This window comes from Pelophylax lessonae, assembly GCF_965119305.1.
Source record: "Pelophylax lessonae genome assembly, chromosome: 1".
Taxonomy (NCBI): domain Eukaryota; kingdom Metazoa; phylum Chordata; class Amphibia; order Anura; family Ranidae; genus Pelophylax; species Pelophylax lessonae.
In genome coordinates this window covers 797,760,889-797,781,478 of record NC_138768.1, presented here as the reverse complement: position 1 = coordinate 797,781,478, position 20,590 = coordinate 797,760,889, and the positions used below count along the sequence as shown (strand labels likewise).

At 41.2% G+C, this 20,590-nt stretch overlaps 1 protein-coding gene across 2 annotated transcripts in view; it reads right to left on the bottom strand.

Moving 5' to 3' along the window:
- The window catches only part of SORCS2 (sortilin related VPS10 domain containing receptor 2), a 1,364,824-nt gene that overhangs the window by 974,706 nt on the left and 369,528 nt on the right, over window positions 1-20,590 (bottom strand). The window lies entirely within an intron of this gene.

Below are 20,590 nucleotides of genomic sequence, written 5' to 3'. Positions count from 1 at the left end.
AAGCTCTAAGGAGCAGGGCCCTCTGATTCCTTTTGTTCCAAATTGTAGTGTAACTGTAATGTCTGCCTTCATTTTGTTAAGCGCTGCGCAAACTGTTGGCGCTATATAAATCCTGTATAATAATAATAATAATAATAATCCCCCATTATGTGTGATTCCAGCCAACCATTTATTGGAAAGTAGAATGCACATCCAGAGGTATAATTTACTGTATACAGCACCTACTAAAGAGGCTTAATTACCTCTATCCCATAATTACACTTACAAAGAGGTACCAAAGATATTTGCCCCTGGGATTTTATGGAGGTCAAACAACAAAATGAACATCTAAATTAAAGATATAAAAAGTCATATTCTTTATTACAAATATCCAATAAAATGTTACAAACATAGAAGTGCATCAAAGCAAGGCCACATATCAAATAAAATTGTGCCAAAATACACAGTTACAAACTACAGTTGTCAGAAAGCTCCACAAGGTGGAAGACATCATCTTAATGGGTTTCGTGAAGCGAGGTTCACAGGAGTTTGATGTTGCTGGTAGGGTGTCTGTAATTGAATCCATAAAATTATTGAGAAAAAAAAACTTACCAAACTCAAAATGGTAGTCAACTCAATAAATCCAACATCAACACAAACCCAAAGGAGGAGTCTAACCGGGGGGGGGGGGGGGCTGTGAAAACTGGGATCATGACACATTCATAAACCAGGGGGAATAAGTGTGAAGAGAACAGCGGATTAAGCTAGGGTGCAGGCACTACAAAAACTAGGGACTTAAATCAATGGATGAATGTATGACCAAAGCCCAGACTAAATGCCAAAACATAAAAAAAATCATCCAGAGATATCCCTGATGACCTAAAGTGTTACTAAACCCAGGAGCCTGCGTTCACTATATCTGGTCTCCCACAGTACACAGAACATGGAAATGTAATTGTTTTTGTGTATATATATATATATATATATATATATACTGCTAAATACCTTTTCTCATCAGAAGTTAGAGCAGTCTTCTGACTTCAGTGTCTGGTTAAAGCTTGTAGGAGGAGTTTTTATTCTCCCCTGATTGTCCTATGAGGCTCCAGGACCCCTGACTCTCTGTCTGGACAGTGCTGATTGGCCCTGTGCTGATCACATGCACTCTCCCAAGGAAAAAAAAAACTCTTTAGCAATACACACCAAACTGAGCATGTGCAGGGGGACTTCAAAGGCTCTGTTCTATCAGGAGATGGTTTTGGGACTTCTTGGGTGTAAGAAGGGGAAGATCAGAGAAGACAGGATCAAACAGCTTTTTTACACAATGCAGAGGATTAACCCCTTAGGTTCCACAGTGAATATAACAAGCATGCTTTACTGCATATGAAGACCGATTTTACTGTTATGGGTTTAGTAACACTTTAATTGTTCTAAAGCCTGGTCTAGAGCCATGTTCTCTCTAGACTGGAGCTGAACTAATACAGGAGCTGTCAGCTTCCAGCATTTTGTGATCTTTAATGGCTGCATGACTCTACAGCACCATAAAAATCATAATTTATAATCCCTGGTATTGAATGCATTGAAAGACACAATAAGGGGAACAGATATCGTCCCTAATTTTGGATTATTTCTCCAGTCCAGTGTAGATAAAGGCTATCTGAATGTAAAGGAAGCTCTACCTATACTGGCATGGCCTTATGATGGTAGCTCTCTCAATCATAGAAGGAAAATATAGAAGAAGCTGCATTTGCAAAGTTGTTTGCTATCCCTGGATCTATTAGTAGTCCCAATCTGCATTTAACCGGTTGCCAACCACCGCAAGTACATATACTGCGGCGGTCAGCCCCGGCCAGGCAAAGTGACGTACCGGTACGTCACTAGCCTGTCACTTGCTTGTGAGCCAATAGCGGGCGAGCGCGCGCCCGCGGAGGCGCGCTCCTGCCCCAGCTCGTTCTCTGGGAAGTCCATGTGTGTGACCGGCAGACCCGATGTCCGCCGGTCACTCGCGATTGTCCGCCGTGAAGGGAGAAAGGCAGGCGGCTAATGTAAACAAGCCGCCTGTCACTCTCCCCAGTGTATAAATAGTGATCATACGGTTCTACTATGTAGGACCGTTGATCACTGTTCCTACACCAGTAGCCATGTCCAATCACAGTTAGAATCACGCCCCTAGGGACACACTTAACCCCTCCTTCCCCGATAAAGTTAACCCCTTCCCTGCCAGTGTCATTTTGCAGTAATAGTGCATATGTATAGCACTGATTACTGCAGTAATGTCACTGGTAGCCCCAAAAGTGTAAAAAATGTCAGTCAAGGGTCCGATCTGTCCGCCGCAATGTCGCAGTACAGCAAAAAAAGTCACAGATCGCCGCCATTACGCGTTAAAAAAAAAACACCAAAAATGACAAAAATCTTTCCCTTAGTTAGTAAAATAACTTTTGCGCAAACCAATCAAAATACGCTTTTTGCTATTTTTTTTTACCAAACATATGTAGCATAAAACAAATTGGCCGAAAATGTTAAAAAATTTTGATTTTTACATTTTTTGGGGGGGAATTTCATATAAAAAAATTTGGAAAATATTGCTATTTTTGCAAAATTTATGCTCTTTTTTTGTTTATAGCACAAAAAGTAAAAATCGCACAGGTGATCAAATACCACCAAAAGAAAGCTCTGTTTGTGGGAAAAAAAGGACGTCGTTTAGGTACAGCGTCGCGCGACCGCGCAATTGTCTGTTAAAGTCACGCAGTGCCGAATCGCAAAATAGGCCCTGGTCAGGAAGGGGGTAAAATCTCCTGGGGCTTAAGTGGTTAAAACCGTGCTTCGCCCATGCAGACCAAAGTAACATGTTTACCTTAATTTCCCTTCTTAGCTAAATGTAGTTACCTTCCTTTTGCTGTCCCCGCAACACCATTCAGCTGGAGGGAGGGAGGAAATCCTGTGTGCGGCCCGGGGTATAACATATTACCAATTGGAGTTTACACACAGCTGCCTCCCCATCCTCTTGTAATAGAGCTGGGTCAATGTCCAAGGACCAGTACTGTCACATGCTTCCCAATACTCAGAAGTGAAAGGTAGTCCTCTGGTGGCTACTATCACCACTACTGAATAATACCTTCACTACTACCATATTCCATGGTGCGCCAACAGTTTGCGCAGCACTTTACAACGTTAGAGCAGACAGTTCAGATCATCTGTTTTTGCCCCCCTCCACTGAATACTAGATATTTATGCTTTAAAAAGTATTTTCCATTAGTTAAGGGTTAAGTTTTTGGACAAAATACAAGGAATAGGCAATAGACTCCAGGCGATGTACACTATTAAAGTGAATGGCATATATCTGCAGGACAGGATGTTATTAGCTAGCCTTTGCCCATCTTCCTTCTTTGATGATTTATCGAAATGTTCTTCCCGGTTACTATAACAACTGGACTGCCTTCACAGTATCTATGGTCTCCCCGCTATGTAGTGCAACTTACACATATAAATTATCTTGCTAAGATACACTGTGACATTGATTCCACTAAGTACGGAGTGTGGTTACAGAAGACTATTACAAGACTGTTTCTAACTTGTTCCTCTCCTCGGAGAGTTATAAATCTGGAGGAAACAAACATCACTAAAAACCACGCTTTGTATGGAGGTAGATAAAAAAAAAATGAGGGCAATTCCCAATGCTGTGTTTGAAGGTATCCTCCAGTCATATGTTAAAATGGGTTTACAATCTGAGGACACATTCAGAGCTTTTTTTTTTTTTATCCCGACCTTGGTTGATAAACTTGCCTGCCTGCTTCCATCCTTATTTCATGAATAATCCAGAACGAAAGACTATATAACATCAGATACCACACACCACCCCATGCAGCTCAAAGAGTGGGAAGTTGTATCTCTGTCTACAAATACTAATAAAAGACTGGTGAATCCAGCTTCAAACAACTATCAAAGCCCAACTCTGGACTACCCATTCTCTTCTTGCCCCACTTGCTTCCCTTACTACAGCACCCCTGGGCCCTTAAAAGATCAGCATACAAGCTTTTTTTGACAGGTGCCTTTGGTCTAATGAGATAACAGAGGCAAAATCTTAATGTACTGGGCTCATAAAAAGTCTATTGAATGATGCTGGCCATCATTAAACCTGGAAGAGGAAAGGCAATGGATCCGTAAGTGAGTGAGAGTGTGAAGAACAGCACCGGAGAGGAGGTGAGCACCAAAGAGCATAGGGGTTCACAGGGGGTGTGCCAGGTATGCCTGGGCACATCCTAATCACTACCTGTGGTGCCGATTTCCCCCACTGCCTGGGCTTTCACCGTGTTGGCCCCTCTGCCCTGCATTGCTGCTGGCTTCCCTCCTCTCCTCTTCCATCAGCTGCTGAGGGGGATGTTTCAGGATGGAGAGTGGGGGAAGGGGGAAGTAAATATGTCATTTACCAGCACCTTCCTTTCCTAAATGAACACAGTGAACACACTCACTCACTGTTTTCATTCATAACTGAAGCATAGAAAACTGTGTTTGCTATGCTTTAGTTTGTGAATGAACAGGAAGCCGCTCAGCACAGAGCACTTCCCATTCATTCACTGTCCCGCCCCATGCAGTTGAGAGAAAGGCATGTGTGTTTGAGCTTTGGGGTGCAGAACCTAATGGAATAGGATGCACACACCTATGCCAAAGAGGAACTTCACGCACATTCCCAGAAAATCCAGTAATGATCTATAGAGACCCCTGCTCCACTGCAGCTCAGCCAGTCCAGCACCACCATCTCTGACACCAATGGGAGCCAGTTCTCTGTTAATGTATCTTGTGTCTTGTATCTTGTATCTAATGTATAATGTATCTATTGAGCAAATAGGTGAAGGTCGGTTGGCTCACAAAATAGAACATACATCAGCAACATCCCTAGTACAACAGTGATTAAAAAGTATAATTGGAAGTGTTTCCTGCGCTAATTGATAAGCCACAGGTTACACCCCAAAAAAAGATAGGATTTTCAAGGGCTGTAGTATGTTCTAAATAAATATAGATATAAACACAAACATATTATAAAATTGATACATTTATTGAAGTATAACAAAAAAGAGAAAATCATATAGAAGAAATAGTTAAAACCATTGTATGACGATATACATTCATTTGATGGACAACCAACAAATACAGAGTGATGGATATACAGTCCTACATGTTTCGCCGAGGTATTTTAGTTCCTCATGTAGTGGCTTCTTCAGGGACCGATTAAGGTAATCCATACAAGATTCTAAATAAATCAAAAAACATATATAATAGAAAATGCACAGGGGAGAAATTTAGGAATGACAATAGCATACCAAATGCCATATTTTGTATGGCCAATCTCCACATGTGGGATACATTAAACATATATCTTACCATGTTATGTTCAAATGAGTAACATCTGCTGAGTGGGATACAGAATTTGGCATCCAAGGGCGACTACAAAGCTACAATGTTAGGCCGATACCACCAGATAAAGAAACCCGGTAGGGTCGGGGTACCCCCAAATGGGTGAATGCTGGACCGACCCAGGCCGAAAGGCCGGAAAATATTCCAATTTAGAAAGATGCCAAAGCATCTAAAAAAGAGAGAAAAATGTAAAAGGAAGAATATATGTCAGCATATTCCTTGATTACTGGTAAAAAGAGGCATCTAGATATTTCCAGGATAGTGGAAGAGATAGGTAGGATGTACCATCACCCAGTGGCCAAGGACTACAAAAATCTCTACTAAAGTGCAGAGAACCTCTCAAATCGGTCGATACCATTAAGGAACTTAACACACATACATATGTAGCACCCTCTAGTGTGTGCTACTAGTAGTGACACTGTAGGGAAGCTATATCTGGCTCTGGTTTAGACTTGAGTCATTGAACTGGGTCAGGGTTACTAGAGGCCAGGGCTTGATGAGTCATCCTGGCAGCTTTCGAATAACTCCCCCTTGTTTCCAGAGCATTGGAGAATTTTCTGGAACTAGTGGGTGGGAGTGAGGAGGAGCTGTCTTGAATATTAATGGGCCCTTGTCTACCATACATAGACATGGGTCATGCCAGCAGGGAGTTTGGGTGAAAGATGGGAGAAGCAGTGCTGAGAGAGGCTTTTAATGGCCCTTGAGGGACCTCTTACTGGGGGGGGGGGGGGATTTACCTTGGGCTGGAGCTCAGGAAAGCTGGCTTGGAAGGATCCCACCACAAAAGGCAGTTGGAGGGGATTTATACTGGAGAGGTAGCGGGAAGGAGCAAGCAGAGACAGTGAGTAGATCAGCACAGTGCATTGGACAAGACAAGGGGAGAGGCTGTCAGCTGTAACAGTGATCTCTTGAAGACTGCAATGTGCCAAGTCTTCATCTAACCTTACCTGGGGAATCTCCATGTGTGTATGCCAGTCGGGCTAAACTTGTGCAGAGAGTTAGTAAGGAGGACCCAGGTGTGGCTGGTGGCAGCCAGGTAGGCTAGCATTCTGGAAGAAATTGGGACTGGGATCAGTGGCCACAGGGAAGCAGAAAGAACTGTGTTATGCTGTTCACTCCATTTGTGGTACTTTGCCAAAGGGACTGAGAGCGCCTGTCTGTAATGGTCCTTTGCTGAACTAGTGATATACTGCTAGTTCCACCAGGAGTGAGCAGCAGGTGCTGTTCAAAAGGAACCAAGTTTGTTAAGGAAGGAAGAATAGAGAGGAAGTTGTTCCTTGTTATGTGTTTGGACATTTTCAAGTTGGGCATCCCATAATTTCCCCACCCCATCAAAGTTATCATTCTCTAATAAATCAACAAAAGAAGCCTAGGACTGATTTTCTGTGTTGGAGTGAATGAAGGAAAGGCTAAGTGACTAGCTGTATAGCAGTAGGGAACCCTAACTCTGCAGCTCTTACAAGGGGTGTGCTACACATACAAACATGCAGTCTAGGACCAGTTTAATTGGAAGACAATTCATCTTCAAAAATGAATTGGAATCTGAGAGGAAACTCACAGAAAACACAAACTTCAGTGTTCCTCGTTGGTATGAAATGCAGGACCCCAACTAACAAAAAAAACTATCTGTATACTGTATTTACTTTTGCAAATCTGTCTATGGTCAATACAAAACCATCTTTCTCTGCAGTCTACATCTTACAATAGCTGCAGATTGGCAGTTGATCATCATCCAAAAACGGAGGTAAATTCCATGTTTTTATCTTCCTATTACACTTAGTCTTTCCTAATACAAGATGTCTCCTTTCATCTCCTTACCTGTGCTTGTTAAACTGACAGCTGGAATCTGAATATTTGCTATTAGCATATTCAGGTTTTTTGTCTTGTTTGTATGCAGGGGACCCATTATGATTCAAAATGAAATGATGGTGCTGCGTATTATAATCACACAATCTTTTGTTGGATGTCATGGATCAGTTTACTAGGTAAGCATTGTGTTATTGGAATGCTTTGGTGCCCATCTTATTTTAATTAGATATTTTTATTGGATAGCCTAGACGGCTTCTCTTTATTGTTTTCTTTGTTTACGAGAAGACCTTGTTGGCCTTGGGTTTTTATTAAATTTATCTTTTATTAGAAAGTTGCAAGACATTAGATCTTTTGCCCCACATGCTAGGCTTTATCTTTTATAATGATTTCTGACACTAAACAAGAAAAAGTTGAGGGAACACCTAAAGCTGAAATTACATGTTTAAAAGGAGCCAGTCAACAAAGAATATGGCAAAGCTGCTTCCTTTTAAGGCACAGCATGTCTGATAGCCACTTAGGACTGAGCTGTCTAATAAGCTATGAGTCACTGCAATGAGTCACTGCTGGTGGTACATTGAGCTGTGAAAACATTGGATTTCTTTCATCAAAGAAGCAAACTGAGAGCCTTTAAAATGTTAAAAGAAGCCTAAAAGCCTAAAGCTGTTAAAAATCAAAAAACAATATATTAACATACCATATTTCATAAAACCTGATTAACAAACCCAAAATTTGAATGCTAAATTTATAGCCCTAACTGTAAATAAAGACACACACACATGTTGAGGGCAAGCGGTCTGGTATGGTTCAGGTGGGGGGGTGCTCGCTCACCCCCCTCATTTCCTGGCCTGCCAGGCTGCATGCTCGGATAAGAATCCGGTATGGATTTTGGGGGGACCCCACGCCGTTTTTTTTTTTTTTAATTTTGGCGTGGAGTTTCCCTTAAAATCTATACTGGACCCAAAGGCCTGGTATGAATTTTGGGGGGGACCCTACACCTTTTTTTTTTAAAAAAATTACCGTGTAATTCCCCTTAAAATCTATACCAGACCCAAAGGGCCTGGCATAGATTTTGGGGGGGACCCCACGCCAATTTTTTTTTCTATCATAGGGTTCCTCTTAACCACTTAAATACAGGGCACTTTCACTCCCTTTCTGCCCAGGCCAATTTTCAGCTGTCAGTGCTCATTGGCGTCTATGGGAAATATTGGTCAGCTTGGCATGGCGCTGCTCCTCATCTTTAACATTGGTGTCTATGGGAAATATTGATCAGCTTGACATGGCACTGCTCCTGAACCATAAGTGACAGGGATACCAAATTTGGGGAGCATCGAGAGGGAACCCAGGACTACAACATCCATAAACTTTAAAAGTGGGTATGCCTGTACACTACACTGACTGCACTAAACTGTCTGAACTCACTATCCACTAACTACCTGCCTAATCTCTATTGTCACACACTATACACAGCTGCCGTGTAAGTAGCAGCCTTATATAGTGTGGGGCCTGGACTTGATCCCTTAGCCATGATTGGCTAAAGGCACCCTGCCTTTGGCCAATCATGGCTCTGACAAGACACTGTGCTGTGATTAGCCAAAGCATACAGGTCAGGTGCATGTTTTGGCCAATCATCAGCAATCTATGCACTTCAACAGCGCAGTGCATTATGGGGCACTCATCGGCTGGTGAACTTCCCGCCGAGCACCCTATTTATTCATGTGTTCAGCGAACACACGAACAGCTGATGTTTGAGTCAAACTTACGTTTCACTCAAACACAGAACCCATCCCTAGCGATCATCCCTATAAACCCAACTCTGTAAGTCACTAGTTCCTCTAGGTAAAATCAGTGGTAGGGGTCCTGACGGACTGCATATACCCACAGATATGAAGACAGTCATCCAACCTGACTAAGAACAGCCAGATCGGGCCATTATCATCTCATGTCTATGTACTTTATTCTAGCAAAGCTTTTAAGTGCATTTTTCTCAATGCAGTCTATTTGCATTGAAGTTAATACCATTCAAATTACAAATGTTCCTTTTAGGCTGAACTTGTCCATTGTTTACAGTCAGTGTTCCCATTATCTGACTACTGTTCCCTCCAAACTACTTACATAATTATCCCATCAGGTAACATTTTATTTAATCTAGGACACCTAATGGAACCAGGCAATTATAGACTCAATGTTGGAAATTTCCACAGAAGGAATAAATGCTCTTAGAAGACTTTGTACTATTAACCCTCTACAGCACTCTTCTTGGTGTGGATAGAAGTGTGTTAAGTAATGACTTAATTACAGTCTCGACCCACACTCAACCTGGCCTTGCACCTGTAACCCCAGCATCCTACTACAATAAAGATAACCGTTCCTTTCTGGCCACTATGGTTCTCATTCCAGATACATGCCCTGGCAAGGACAACCTATCCCCAGCAATGGCTCAAGTGGCAACTAAATCAGCATTCTTGCAAAAAGAATACCTGGGATCGCACTGCATCACACCAAAAGTAGTGCATGCACTTCTTTTGGAAATGCTTTGCAACCGGATCAAATGGTACTTCTGTACCCTGTGATCCAGTGCAGGCAAGCGCACTGCATTTTCAACCTGTATTTGGGGTGTTGTTAAATTAAGAATGACACCCGCAGCAGATCGCAAACTGCAGTGTGTTCTGAATGTGGTGCAGGAATGCGCACGGAATGTGAGTTTCAAGCACCATGTAGTGTGTACCTAGCCTTAAATTGGAGAAAGTGCAGAGAAGGGCAACCAAACTGATGAGGCATGGAGGAGCTCAGCTATGAGGAAAGATTAGAGGAACTGAATTTATTCTTTCTTGAGAGAGGAGATTAAAGGGGGATGTAATCACAATGTATAAATACATAGGGGGTCCATATAGGGAACTTGGTGTACAGTTATACACTTTTAGGTCATCACAGAGGACAAGGGGATGCTCTTTACATCTAGAGGAGAAGAGATTTAAACTCCACATACGAAAAGGCTTTTTCACAGTAAGAGCTGTTAAATTCTGGAATAGGCTCTCAAGAATTAGTTCTGGCCAGCCTGGTAGATTGTTTTAAAAAAGAGCGAGATGCATTCCTAAATGCACAAAAAATAACATGATAATAAAATGTATAAGTAATACCACCAGAGATTACTGATCCAGGGAATATCCGATTGCCTTTAGGGGATCAGGAAGGTTTGTTCTTTGTTTTAATTTGCTAGAGCAACTTGGACCATACTGTAAAGGTTTTTTTTGCCTACCTCTGGATCAACTGTGGATCTAGGGTTCTGTATATAGAGTTTTCTATTTCTTTAACCTTTTTTATTGGTTGAATTAGATGAACATGTGTCTTTTTTTCAACCTGAGTAACAATATAAATATTTAAAGGAGAAGAAGGGTAAAAGCTTTTTTGGCCCCACTTCTCCTATGGATTACAGGAGTTTACCTTGTTCTGCACCCCTGTGAACCATCACTGAGCTGGTCGAGATTCTGGTTTGATCCTTACTTTAAAGTTGGGATCTACCCAGATTCCCGAACAGCAATGGACTCTGGGAGCCGCTGGGAGACTGATCCAGTGGCTCCTGTCTCCTCCAAAGCCCAGTGTTCCAGTGAGTGCTGGCGGGGCAGAGCAGAGAGTCGGTGACTGACAGTCACTGGTTCTCTTCTCACTGAAGACTGAGAACCAAATGATCAGCAGTCTTTGATCACTTGGTTCTTGGTTTCAGAGGCAGCAGGGGACAGATCAGCATTGGACTGATGCTGTATTCACCTCGGTGGGTATGTGTGTTTGTTTTTTATTCCCGAACTTCACTTTAAGAGTCGATCCACACTAGCGCGACTTGTCATGCGACTTGTCAGCCTGACAAGTCGCGCTCCCTCGCGGTCCATTGACCGCTACAGGACCCATTCTAATAGGAGCGACACAAGTTGCTCCGACTTAGAAAAAGGGTCCTGTACTACTTTGGGGTGACCTCGGAGCGACTTGCATAGACTTCCATTATGTGAAGTCCATGCAAGTCGCTCCGAAGTCATGGTGCATGGGAATGCACAAGTCGCCCCCGAAGTAGGACAGAGTCGTGCCGCCCCAGTGTGAACCGACTCTTAATCTCCTGCACAGCAACATTGGATACATGATAAAATAACACCAGGAGCCAATAAGGCAACCATGTTACAGTGTTTCATGTGCTCACAGTGACCATTTCAAAAGAATGGAAGAGCAAAGTGATGGCCTCATCAGTCTACTGCTGCTCTAGTCTCAGTCTTGGATGGGTTCTAGACAAGACTACAGAACTCACATGTAGTATAGTCTGCAGAGAGGTCTCAGGGAGTGCATGACTTGCCTGTGCTGTCTGGCAGTGATAGCCTTCACAGAGTGGCAAACCCTTTGACTGGTAAAACAGGTCATGTCATGATGTAGTCCAACTGTGTATTTAGCTGCTTGCATAGAGTTCAGTATCTAATACGATAAAAAGACAAAACATTTGCTGACATAAAGAGCACATCCAAAAACAGTGAATTTAGGCTATAACTAGCAGACTTTAAAAGGGGTTGCTTATGAATAATTTAATTCCCACCAAACACCACCAATCCAAACTTGCACATTTGTTGGCCATTCATCTACTTTGCATTAACCACTGATGTGCACACTCTTCCTCTTCAGAATATGGACAGAACTCCATCCAAATAGCACTTGATGCACCTATTTGAACACTTCCCTTTTTGTAAAGCTGATATACGTTCAATACTAGGAAGACTACAAGCAGTTCTGTGAAAAGAATTCCAAAACCTGAGACAGTTCTTGGAAAGCAGATACAGCTCACAGCAATGTTATATATTATGCATCAGTGATCTATTGAAATATCAAGTGTTTACTTCTACATTATTGGAATTTTCTACAACACTCTTTCCTTGAGCCGTGTTATGAATGAAGCCACTCTATAATGAAACGTGAGTCACACTCTTTGTATATGTGATAAACTCAGTTCACCCCTAATAACAGTATTTGAATACAGGATCTTAGTGAAAGCCACTTTATTTTTACACCATCTCACCATACTGTTTTCTCTCAATGGCTGCAAAGCCACATGAGGCCCGAATGGAAATTATCCATGTGCTCACATGTACGAAGCGCTCTCATTTTCAGCAGAGTGCCAATTTTCTCCTCATAAACATGATTGCACTTGTATAGGAGATTATATGCAGTTAACATCATTAATGAGAGTGTTTTCAGATTTTAATAATAGGTATTTTCAGCCTGTCTTTGATAAGCAAATGTGAACGCAGTAAAACCAGCCTGAGCCGCCAATTTATACAGGCACGGCTGTGAGCTCCGAATCTGTCGCTGCAGTAGAATGATTGCAGTATAGTTCTGCTTCATGGAACAGTGTGAATATAGAGAAAACCATCACATATCCAAGTGGAGATTGTATGCAACAGGGAGAAGCAATATGCAACACTTTACATATCTCCCATGTGTGCTGGCAAATGCAGACTGTAGAGGGAACATCTAGAAAGGAACAATGGAAGCAACATATTCTACATATGAGTATACCATCAATGCCACAATGCCATGTGGTTAGAATCTATCTTTTCAATTTACAGCTATACACCAACACCTGGAACTGCATGGATCCCAATTGTGCCTCCTTTGCAGGGACTGTCTCTCTTTTGGAACCAAATCCCCTTTTTCCTCATTGGGGGTTGACATATTTATCTAGTTGATTCATCTGCACTGCGTTTATTGCATTAGTTAGTTTTAATTTAAATGCTAATACAATTATAGGGATGTGTTCCCTAAGCCCTGCTTAGTCTTTTATATTTGCCTTTTTTTTTTATAAAGGATTGCTGTTCTCTGTAACGTTATCTGCCAAGACTCTATAGAGTTACCTCCAGAAAGAAGTTTTAGGGGTTGTTCACACATGAGGTGCTCTCTGAAGAGCAATCCAAGTTTAGATCACTCTTCAGAGAACATTTGACAGGCGGCATTGCCTCCTCGACACCTGCTTTAACCCCTTGATGGCCGCACTAGCTCACACAACTGCATGGTTGCGTGGTGCTTGCAGAGCGGCCCCATTCACTTAAGCGACAGGCGGTATAATTTCTTCTGCAGCTGCAAAGTAAAGCATCTTGGCCAATGCATTTGTACCCCCTGGCCGCTACCTCTGTAGCTAAAGGGGGAAGTGGCTGGGGGAAGTAAAACCATGCTCAACTGCTGGGTTTTACCATCTAAACCCCTCTTGTGAATGAACCCTTGGAGATAAAATATGAGTAATGCTGTCTGTTTGCTGGCCAATCCCTGTTCACTTTGTCTTTAGTTTGTCTGCAACCCAGCTTTGACCATCATGCTAGACGATTTTCTGAATGTTCTTTTTATTAGCAGGATATACTGTGCTTGATATCTTAGACTGGAGCCCTTGTCTTGAGGGCTATGATTGAAAAAGAAATTGTTTAATCTCAAAAGACTTCCCCAAAATTTGTCCTAGTGTAAGACGCTAGAGCTATGGGATCCTCGCGTATAGACAAGACCCTCCACTGGTCAGGAAGCTGCATTAAGAGACCTATTACAGGGTAGACACAAGAACCTGGAAAGCTAATTCAGCTGTCTGTTTGCCTGTCAAGTTTGTGCCCCATCCAGGGACTGCCAGTCTGAGAAGAAGTAGGAACCTTGCTTTGGGTGTTCCACTTCCTCTTTTTAAGTTCAACAATAAAATCGCTAAAAGACAAACATGTACTAGGCTGCCTTTCTGCAAGAAAACAAGTTTGTGTTGCTACCCAGGGAAAAGGTTTGCTTAATTGGTGGTCCCACTTTCTATGTTTAAGAAGAGCACTGCTATAGAAATGTACAAGGAAAGTCCCACTTATGTGGAAGTTCCATCTTCTGCTTTACCCAGGTGCAAAGAGAAATGGTAGCCATAATAAAGAATTGACCTGACCCATTAACCCCTAGGGCTACATAAAAGGAACAAGTAGTAAAAGAAAAACCCACAGTGGGTTTAAAGGAAATTCATGGTTACAGTATACACTCTTATTTGATAACAACAGCATTGTAATGCAAACAATAAGTTATATGTAAGAAACCAATAAAAGTTACTTGAAAAATCTCCTTTCATGTTGCAAACTCTGTCTGTCTGCTGGCCATTTCTTTCCACAACTTCCTGGACTCCTTGCACGTGTTGCAGCTTCTCCTCCACTGTTTACTTTTATTTACCAAGGGCTACATATCCCATGGTACCAGCAGGGAGCAATGAAAGTTTAAACAAACTATTAGATGGGCATCTTAACGATCACAACATACAGGGATATATGATTTACTATTGATATACTCACACCCACAAAGGTTGAACTGGATGGATTGGTGTCTTTTTTAGCCTTAGGGCTCTTTCACACGGGCGCTCCGTATGTCCGTATTTCATCCCATTTTTTTGCGGATGAAAAACAGACATAATGCATGTCAATGGAATTGCGGATGACCATCCGCTGACATCCGATTTTCGTCCTCTCAGTTCTGTTCCGTTTTTTGGAACGGAACAGAACCCTATTTTTCTTCCGTTTAAAAAACGTAAAGGATGCAAAATCGGATGTCAGCGGTGTCATCCGCTGACATCCGCAATCCCCATAGACATACATTATGTCCGTATATCATCCGCAAATGGATGGGATGATATGCGGACATACGGAGCGGATGACACAAGTGTCATCCGTGTCCGTGAAAAAAAAAAGTGCCGCAGCGGACTAAAAAATCGGAGCAGCCATGTGAAAGAGCCCTTACTGACTATGTAACTATGTACTGACGCCTCCTGAAACTCCTCCTCTCAGCACCTCTGTAGTACAGAAGGCAGGTTCTGTGAAATGTGTGACACAGCAGTGCCTACTTACAGGGCATAGTGACTATGCATCACAGAATTCAGGGACGTAAATGTGTGGGGATCTTCAAAGTGTAATCTTCACAAACTTCAAGATCATTCACATAAATGAAAGCTAGAAGTAATTGAAATGCAATGTGGAATTCATTTCCGATTTTACATTTTAACCAAATACACACTTTAAATGATAATTCTTGCACTTCACTTTAGCATAGCCCAAGTAATCAGAATGCATGGCAAGGGTGTGCCCACTACCTAAATATTATGTGCTAAAAGATATCCCTCTATTCCCATCTCAGAAGGATGAGATGTATGAAGCTGCACTAAACTGATCTCTGCATCTCTTCAAATTTCCTACACAGCTAAACCCACACCAGCGGCCATACACATATGGAGCTATACCTACTACAGTAATGGTATCTTTCAGCAATAATGCGCTGCCATTTGACATAGAGGATTTCATAGGAGTAGATGAGCAACGTCTAAACCTAAGTTCTAGTATATACAGTATAAAAAAGATATGAAATTTGTACTCACTATACATACCGTATATTACTTCTATTGAAGTGTATATTGCACAATGTGTAAAGGTTGGGCTTATTTTAACAGAGGAGGTTAAAAACACAGGCTCGTCAGGACAGTGGGCCCACAGACAGACTTTAAAATAATACAGCTTGGGCTGGGGTGAAGAGGTAAAGCTTACGAAAGACAAAGAAGCCCTAAAAATCAAAGACCTTTATTAGGAGAGGAAATTCATCTTTCATTACCAGAATCATAAGATGGGGGTGGCGGGGGGGCAGAAGACGTTTTAAAGTGGTAGTATATCGATTTTTGTGACTTTTACCTACAGGTAAGCCTATAATAAGGCTTATCTGTAGGTACAATTAATATCTCCTAAACCTGCACGGTTTAGGAGATATTTGCACTGCATGCAGCTGCTGACGCTAGTGGCGCATGCGCTCTGAAGGTCCGGCGGACCTTCAAAGTTCCTTGCCGGGAAGTTGCCGGAAAGTTAAGCATGCGCGGGGTGACGTCATTGCGGCTCCGGCGCTGTGAGTGGCCTGGAACACGGAAGAGACGCGGAGGGATCATTTTCGCTCCCACATCGGTGTCCAGGGGTCCGTGTCGGGGCTTCGTTTTAAGGTAAGTATTTCATAATGAGCTAGTATGCGATGCATACTAGCTCATTATGCCTTTGTCTTGCAGGTTTTTTTTTTTTTTTTAGAGTATACTTCTGCTTTAATAATTTTAGGTAAGTAGACAAAGATAATGCCTTTGAAACATGGATCCAATTTGGGCCGGTTCAGCAGGGGCCGTCCAATTGACTTGTGTACAGCCAGCCTGTTGGGGTTTTCCCAAACAATTAGTGCCATCAACTATAGGTGGCAACACTAATCCTTGTGTTCTGCAAGTCCCCCCACTGGCAGAACCAGAACACAATAGTTTTGCGGGAAGGATTCCCCTATCGACACTGAAACTGAGAATTGGAAGGTGCAAGGACAGAAATTTGAATAATCTATGGCCTGCCTTGGGCTACCTAGGTTTAAGGTCACATTGGAATGTTCGGCAGTTTGTTATTCATGGCAAGTAAGACATCCTTTTTTAATATCAATGTGGTTTCCAAAACTTTCTAGAGCATAAACCGAAAAACAAGCTGCATTTTCATAAAATGTTAAATACCTTCAGGAGGTATCATTTATTTTAAATATTAGATTTCATTTATTTTGTTATTGTTTGTTTACAAAGGCTATGAGGGTCCATAGAGGGATCCTTGCCTTGAAGGTTATTTTGCCAAAAACTGACCCTGATAAAAACTTTTTATAGATTTTGCTTGCCACTAATGATCTCACACAGCAACTTTTTTTTGCAATACTTCACAGTAATACAGTTAACTAATTACTGCTCTTTTATCCGGGTTTCTTCCTTATTCTTTTTTTTATCATTTCTATATACCAATAAAGTTTTATACACTCCAACAGCACACCTGTAGAGGATTGTTAAGAGGTGATTACTTGAAATGAATGTATAATCACATTTCTTGGCAATTAAAGCAGAAACCTAGGTGTAACATTGCATTCAGCTCGCTGTGATTATTAATAATTACAAGTCAATTAATTGATTAATTATTGATCTGCTTAGTATCCACATGTAGGCAAAATAAGTGAAAAAGTCATTGTACATTGTTCCTATAATTTGGAAAATGCCCTGTGGGGTTGATCATTTTAGTACTAGGATCCCTTTTTCAACTGTGCTAAAGTCTCATCAACATAATTTAATTTACTTGGTTCAGACTTGGGTCGATTTTCCAGTAGAATAGAGCATTTTCACTGAGCTTAGAGAATGGGGTAAAAAGGAACTTTGCAAAGAACTCCCAATCATGTGCAATGGCAAAGAAAAGATTGGATTTTTTGCTCGCATGTGATAGAGTGACTGCAATCAGCACAGCTTCAAATCATTCACGAAACTAAGTCAAAATTCACTTCCTTCTACTCTTTTAATACATCCCCCCAATTAGTGGTATTAAACTAATGTGTATGATCAGACTGCAGTGAGATCCTGATAGGTGGAACTGGGGATCCCTGGCTTTCACAATTCTGAAAAAAAAACTGTTTGTTCCACTATGTTCTTTGAAGACTGATTCCAAAATAGGAAGGTCAGGGTGCATTATAACCACCTGATGAAATCTCAGTGTTCTAAAGAGGAAAACTGCAGTGTCTGTATTCTTTAGGGGGGGGGGGGGGTTACCCTTATATAGTATCTTAGTTAAAATGAAATTCCTATGACAGTAGTATTCAACTCATGTGTAAGATTAGACTGAGACTGATAGTGGAGCTGGGAATCCCTGGCCTTCAGAATCACAACTTTAGTATTTGGTGTTCCAAGAACACCAGGTTGCAGCAGAAAACAGTAAAGCCCTGAACAGAGAGAATGCATCCTGTGTCATCATTTTATTTTTTTTTAACAGATAAACTTTTTAGTAATTTTTACTTGCCCAAATGCTAAATTTGACTGAAGTGCATCCTTGAACTTGGAATAAAATTTTAAAAAAGCTACTTAACTAATCAACTTGCTTACTGTTCTTTCATACCAGAAAGAAAAATAATAAAGATTTGTAACATTAGACACACTACGTAGGTTTATATCTCTTAACCTGCTATGCATGTATCTGTCTTCTCTATCTATCTATCTATCTATCTGTCTGTCTGTCTGTCTGTCTGTCTGTCTGTCTGTCTGTCTGTCTGTCTGTCTGTCTGTCTGTCTGTCTATCTATCTATCTATCTATCTATCTATCTATCTATCTATCTATCTATCTATCTATCTATCTATCTATCTATCTATCTATCTATCTATCTATCTATCTATCTATCTATCTATCTATCTATCTATCTATCTATCTATCTATCTATCTTTCCCAGTGTGGTCCAACACATACAGTATATGGTGTGATTGGACCCTAAGGCCCCATATACTCCGGGTATCTGTTTTGCCCCACTGAACAACTTTTCTTCTGGCAAGAGAAAAGCTAGTTAGAAAACATGCCTATTACACACCTGCATTTTTTTTTTAGCACTGATCACTGTATAGGTGTCACTGGTCCCCAAAAAGTGTCACTTAGTGTCAGATTTGTCCGCTTCAATGTCGCAGTCCTGCTAAAAATCGCTGTTTGCCACCATTACTAGTAAAACATATTAAAAAAAAATAAAAAGTCCATAAATCTATCCCATAGTTTGTAGACACAATAACTTTTGCGCAAACCAATCAATATACGCTTATTTGGTTTTTTGTTTTTGTTTTTTACCAAAAACATGTAGCAGAATACATATTGGCCTAAACTAATGAAGAAATTTGATTTTTATTAAAAATTTTTGAATGTGTTGAAAAGCAGAAAGTAAAAAATATTGTTTTTATTTTTTCAAAATTGTCGGCTATATTTTTGGTTATAGTGCACAAAATAATAACCACAGAGGTGATCAAATACCACAAAAAGAAAGCTCTATTTGTGGGGGAAAAAATGACATCATTTATTTTTGGGTACAGCGTGGCATGACTGCACAATTGTCAGCTAAAACAACGCAGTGCCGAATTGCAAAAAATTGGCCAGAATATTAATTAATTTTTTTTTTTTTTCGTTGCCATGCATAAATGCTGCAAACACCCCTAAATGCATCTAGCGTTTAGACACGTTTACACACGTGTTAGGCACATTGCTGGTTTTTCTGCTCTTGTCTTCAGCTCCTCTCTAAAATGCCCTTTCCATGTTTTTTTTTTTTTTCAGCCTGTAAACGCTCCTCTTCTAATATGTCTGTAAATGACTAAGGGCTCTTTCACACGGAGCGGACCGCATTGCGATCCGCTCTGGCACTTTTTTTTTTTTTCTTCACAGAGCGGATGACACTTGTGTCATCTGCTCCGTATGTCCGCATATCATCCCATCCGTTTGCGGATGATATACGGACATAATGTAAGTCTATGGGCATTGCGGATGTCAGCGGATGACACCGCTGACATCCGATTTTGCTTCCTTTCCGTTTTTTGAACAGAGGAAAAATAGGGGTTCTGTTCCGTTCCAAAAAACGGAACAGAACTGAAAGGAAGGAAAATCGGATGTCAGCGGTGTCATCCACTGACATCCGCAATCCCATTGACTTACATTATGTCCGTAAATCATCCGCAAAAAATAGGATGATTTGCGGACATACGGAGCGCCCGTGTGAAAGGGCCCTTAGTGTGCATGGATACATAGGGGGAGCGCACAGCATCAGGTGCAACTGTGCATAGTAACCAGTCACATAGGCATAGTAACCAGTCAGCTTCTATTCAGCTTGTTCAATAAAGCTTTGGTAATAAATCCTTAGAAGCTGATTAGTTACTATGCACAGCTGGACCAGATTCTGCATGCACCAGTTTTAGTAAATCTCCCCTATAGGCTAATATATAGAGGTGCTTTTATAGGCTAAAAAAAAAAAAATAAACACCTGCAAAAGTGGCGTTTTTTTTTTTTATTTTTTTTAAGCCCAGTGTGCATGAGGCCTAAAACATATTAACAAATTCTATTTTATGTTACTAACACACACACTATAGAAGTCATCTATTAAATGTCTAGGAGGAAACTGTATTTCTGTGCCATCATTAAAACCACAGGCAGTAAGGGTGTCCAATAATAAAATATCTGCTGCTGTGAGTTGTACACTTACTGTCATCTGTTATAATAGGCAGTTCACCTGGGTGTCAACAGCTATTACAAAGACAGCGTTTCACTATCACATTTTATTTGATGTTCGCTGGCTTCACCAACGTGCCTGAGCCAGGACACAATAAATGAATGTTCTGTATTTCAAGCGACTGAAAAACCGACTGCCTTAAAAAAGTGAAAGCTAGAAGATGTGCAAAACAGTTTTAGGCTTCTATAGCTAACTATAACTAATGTAGCGGGGTGCCTGTGAAATAGATTAAAATGGCAGGAAAAGTGATTGATGGGATATATGTTCCTCCGCAGATTGTCAGATTTTCAAAATGTTTCTAAAGAATCTGAGT